The sequence below is a fragment of the Zingiber officinale genome, chromosome 5A (genome assembly GCF_018446385.1).
Source record: "Zingiber officinale cultivar Zhangliang chromosome 5A, Zo_v1.1, whole genome shotgun sequence".
Classification (NCBI taxonomy): domain Eukaryota; kingdom Viridiplantae; phylum Streptophyta; class Magnoliopsida; order Zingiberales; family Zingiberaceae; genus Zingiber; species Zingiber officinale.
This window is the reverse complement of record NC_055994.1, coordinates 43,221,868-43,227,415: the sequence shown is the minus strand read 5'-3', so window position 1 is coordinate 43,227,415 and position 5,548 is coordinate 43,221,868. Positions and strand designations below refer to the sequence as shown.

The following is a 5,548-nucleotide window of genomic DNA, read 5'->3' as shown; positions in this document are numbered from 1 at the left end:
CTCTCGGTCCCTATCGTAGCCTCTTGTATATAGAGAATTATACCCACCTTCTTACCCAACCTATAGGGGCCAGCCAAGCCAAGCTTGAAGCTCAAGCTTAGGGTCGGCCATGCCTAAAGGTTGAGCCTTAAGGTGGCCGGCCAATTGCTTGGAGCCCAAGCTTAGGTGGCCGGCCACGTCATATTTATAAGGGATTTTTATTAAAATTATTTCTTATGTGGATATCATGGTTTTAAAAGAGAGTTTGAAATTTAAATCTTTCCTTTTATAGCTTTCTACAAAAGATTAAGAAAAGATTTGAAATCTTTCCTTATTTGTAGATTGAAAGGTGGATTTTAATTTTAAGAAAACTTTCCTTTTTTTAACAATGTTCATGATTTAAAAGAGAGTTTAAAAATTAAATATCTCTTTTATAAGTTTCTACAAAAGATTAAGAAAAGATTTGATATATTTCCTTATTTGTAGATTGAAAGGAGATTTTAATTTTTAGAGATAACTTTCCTTTTAAAAATTATCCACATGTTTAAAAGAAAGATTTTAATTTATAAAATTTCCCTTTTATAATCCACCATGAAGGGAAAAATTATTAGAGGAATTTTTTATAAATTTCCGGAGATAAATTAGGAAGTTTTAATTAATTAAAACTCTCCTTGTTTATAGCTTTAATGTGGCCGGCCATGTAATGTGAGAAGAGAAAAATATTTTTAATTAAATAAATTTTCCTTTTCATGGAAAAAGAATTAAGAAAGTTTTTTATTTAAATTTCCTTATTTGCCAAGACCAAGGATTATAAAAGAGGGGGTAGAGGTGCCTTTATGGCTAACGACTCTATTCTATTCTTCCTCTCTTTTCCTCCTTGGTGGGCGACCCTAGCTTCTCCCTATTCTCTTCTTCTTGTGGCCGGTGGCAACTTCTCTAGGAGCTTGGTTGGTGGCCGGATTTTACTTGAAGAAGAAGAAGGAGGAGGAGGCTTTGTTTCCTAGCATCCCTTGGAGCTTGGTGGTGGCCGAACCTCATCCTTTCATGGAGCTATTGTGGTGGCCGAATATTGCTTGGAGAAGAAGGTGGCTTAGGTGGATTCTCATCTCGGTAGATCGTTGCCCACACAACGTTCGGGATAAGAAGAGGAATACGGTAGAAGATCAAGAGGTTATTTGCTTACAAAGAAAGGTATAACTAGTAATTGTTTTCCGCATCATACTAGTTTTCTTTGTATAAGTTATTTTTGGAAATACCAAACACAAGAGGCATATGATTCTAGAGTTTTCGGATTTGTTTCGAAGTTGTGTTTCTTTTCTTTTATTTTTTGAATTTGTGATTCGATTGTTCTTTTTGGTTAAACCTAGAGTTATTTAAGGAAATTAAATATTAGCTTTCCTTAAAAGGCTTTGTCTAGGCGGTGGTGGTTGCTCCCATATCTAAGAAGGCCATGTGCCTCGCCATGCAGTCCTGGAAGCCAATTTTGGAAATTAATATTTAATGGAATTAATAATATAGGTGGATTTGAATCAATAGTGTTAAGTTCCGCTTACGATTCAAATCTAAACCATCAAGAACAAATAAGTTAAATTTGGAATCAATGATGTTAAGTTCTGTCTGTGATTCCTAATTTAACTTCTAAAGAACACAATAGGTTATTTAAGGAAAGGTTCGACACTTGTACAAAAAATTTTTGTATAGTGGAACCGGTACGCTTTCCTAGAACTAACCAACAGGGTTAATATATTACTTTGCTAAAGTCAAACGCCAATTATCCTTAATATGGATCATAGTCAAAGCCAGGTTAGGCAATCTAAGGGGAAAAGAATCCTTAATCACAAGACTATACCCATATTTCTCTCGGAGAATCAAATGAGTGGTTAAACAAAAATTTAAATCCATTCGAGAAATATCTTCAATCATTTCAAGACCACTCATATCATAACCTAGTACTTCTGCAATATGAGTAAGCAATTCTCTTAAAACAATGGGGGCAGAGAAGAAGCCTTTCCTAATGTTATCAAGTGCCTTAAAAAGAAATATCCAGAATTAATAGACACATTTTATATCATTGCCCATAAACAATACAAGTCTGAAAGTTTTACAATTTCTTCTTTACCGCCCCTTCCAAATATCATGTTCCTCATCATCATATGGGCATATTGAAAAATTGGGTTAATGATACTAGTGCCATTAGAAACATATGGATTAAAGTAAGACCGTCCACCAATTTGCTCCCATAAATTTGAATTTTCAAAAGCATGTAGGATTATGTAAGCTCCATCCATAGACAAATCATAGCATACATTAAAATCCTCAAGACTCCATTTATAGTCATCATTAAATAAACGAAATTTTAATTTTCCTCCTCCTTGAATATTATCAACAATGATGGAGCTTAAAATTTCCAAAATGATACGAGGATAAGTTGGGTACTTCATGGTCATTACGTTAGTCCAACCTATTTTACCAAGCAACCAATCAATATCATTCCTAAACCCCAGCACTTCCAAGGTTTCTTGGTCCATAAACCTAGTGCTCAAAATAGAACATTTGGATAAAGAGTGATAACGATGCAATTGTTCATCACTAGAGAAAGTAATGGTGAAGTTGTTAGATATACCTTTGAAGCGTGCATTCCTCTTGTTTGAGACAACCAACAACTCTTTTCCTTTCCTTTGACAAGAGCTCCCTTCGATGATATTCGACATCACGGATGATAGGAGAGGTAGATTTGAATGAGATGAATGTGGGAGATGGGTGGTAGCACTTTTGGAAACTTGTGGGAGGATGGAAAGAGAAGGGGGTATGAGGATGGAGATGATGGTGGTGGCACGACCGTGTAAGCCTTTGCTCACCCGTGCCTTAATAGGTGTGGAATTGGGTCGAGCTGTGTATGAATCCACACGCCCTCCTCCTGATTGCTTACGGCCGTGTCAGTTGACACGGTCGGTTCTTTCCTCCTCTCGGCCACGATCACACGGCCGTGCCAAATCTGCACGGCATGTGCCCTCTTCCCCTCTTCCCCTCTAGTGACTTTGCATGGTCGTGCCATTCGGCACGACCGTGTATTGTTCTTTCTCTGCACAAGCCACACGACCGTGCGGGGTCGCACGGCCATTGGCATTTCTTCCTCTGTTAGCTTCACATGGCAGTGCGGGGTCACACGACTGACTCTCTTACGCACGTAGTCCTTTGACGCCTCCACACCCATGAAACGATCGTGGCCAGCTCGTGGAGGTTATGCACATCCTAAAAACAAAGATCCGACAATAAAAAAAACTTCATTGAAATAAATAGAATGACAAATTGATAAAAATTAAAAGGAAAATCCTTGGGTTGCCTCCCAAGAAGCGCTTGTTTTAGGTCTTTAGATTGACCCCATATCAGTTAGTGTGGACTAAACCCATGGAAGAATGGCTCTCCTCCTAGGGTTAATGCTCCAGTCTGCATCTTCAGTTTCGCGTGTGCAAGACAGATGTACTTCTCTTTTCTTGTTCGAGGTGACCTCTCTTGGAAACTGCAATCCTCAGCTTTGTGTATATTTGTCTTGCTAGAATTTCCCTGAGAAGAGGAGATGCAGTTAGGAGAATTAGATAAATCGAATTCTAATCTTTCTTTACCAATCTCCAAGGATAACTTGTAATTTTTCACATCAATAAGGGCTCCAGCGGTGGTGAGGAAGGATCTTCCAAGGATGATTGGGATCTTGGGATCCTCCTCCATGTCTAGGATAATAAAATCTGTGGGAATGATACATCCACCTACCTCTACTAGCACATCTTCCACTATACCTATTGGGTATCTACATGAATGGTCCACCAATTATAGTGTTATAGTAGTAAGTTTAATATTTTGGAGTCCTAGCTTCTTACATAATGAGTATGGAAGTAGGCTAACACTCGCTCCCAAGTCGCAGAAAGCCTTTTGTATGAGCTTAGGGCCAATTTTACACTGTATAGAAAAACTTCCTGGATCTTGGAGCTTTGGGGGAATATCTTCCATGAGTAGAGCGCTGCACTTCTCTGTCAATGCCACAGTCTCGAAGTCTCCCGTCTGTCTTTTGTTAGATAGAATACCTTTTAAAAATTTGTTGAACTTCGATATTTGGTGCAGTGTATCTATCAGAGGTACTTTAATGCATATTTCGTTAATCTTCTTAAGGAATCGGTGGAACTCTTCATCCTTTTGGGATGTAATTAGTTTCTGGGGGAAAGGAATTGTCTAACTTATGGGGGAAGTGGAAGAGTCCCTTTGACCTTCTTGGTGAACTCCTCCCTATCCTTGTTCTGGACCAAATTAGGCATTAGAGGAGAGGGCTCTTCTTCTGAGTCAATTCCTTTCTAAGCAATCATTTGGGAGTCTCTCAAAGTCCGTCCGCTCCTCAGCTTAATATGGTTGCAATGTTCCATCAGGTTTATGTCAGTCTTTCCTGGAAATGCTCCTGGCGCTCTTGAAAAGGACTGGGCTATCTGGGCGATTTGGCTACCCTGCATCTTTTGATGCTTCTCAGAATTCTCCAATCTTTGATTCAACTGCTTAATTTCATTCTTCATCTCTTTTTTTTCCAAGAGAGCTTCTTCAAGCATCTTTTCGATTATGGATAGTTGTGAAGGTTGCTGTTGTTGATAAATCTGTTGTCCAGGTGGGTAGCTTTGTTGCCCAGGTTGGTAACTTTGTTTTGCTAGTCCTTGATCCTAATTGCCCCGGTAAGAAAAATTTGGGTGGTTCCTCCACCTAGGGTTGTATGTGTTAGAGTAGAGATTGTTTTGCTTTTGGTTATAACTGACTATCACATCGCATTACTCAAGTTGGTTTATTTGTGCTTGTATTGGTCCTAGGGGGCAAGTATCTTGAGCATGATCTGAACTTCTGTAAATTTCGCAAACACATACTATTGCATTGGTTGCGTTGTTCCCCATGGTCTCAAGCTTCTTGGTCAGAGCATCCAGCTTTGTAGACATGAGCGTGACTGCATCTACGTTAAATTTTCCTGATGCCTTTATTAGATTCCTAGAGAAAGAACCTCCAGATCGTTTAGCTGCCCACTGGTGGTGGTTTTGTGACACATTTTCTATGATCTCTTCAGCTTCATCAAGGCTCTTGTTCATTAACGCCCCTCCTGTTGTAGAATCGAGGGGCACCTTCATATGATAGTTGATTCCATTGTAGAACAAATGTAGCACCAACCACTTCTCGATGCCATGATGAGGGCACTATCTTAACATATTCCTGAATCTGTCCCATGCTTTGAATAGCGATTCTGAGTTTATCTATTTGAAGCTTGCAATTAAATTCCTCATGTGTGTAGTTTTACTCGACGGGTAAAATTTGTCCAAAAATTTCTGCTCACACTGATCCCAAGATGTTATTGTTAGGATGTATACTAAAAGCCTAGCTTTTGGTATAAACATTTATCTAGAAATAAGAATCACATCGGTCAAATGTCTACATTTATGATAAATGTAGTTGTTCAATTAATTTATATTGTAGATAACACGGTGTGTGGTGTGACACACAGAGGATCATGTTATCAGTACCTTATAAATTATAAACAGTAGCTCACGAT

The 5,548-nt window shown here is 38.7% G+C and overlaps 1 pseudogene; it reads left to right on the top strand.

The window, feature by feature from the left end:
- The first annotated feature begins 5,178 nt into the window (after positions 1-5,178).
- On the top strand, positions 5,179-5,250 carry LOC121983596 (annotated as a pseudogene).
- The last annotated feature ends 298 nt before the right edge of the window (positions 5,251-5,548 follow it).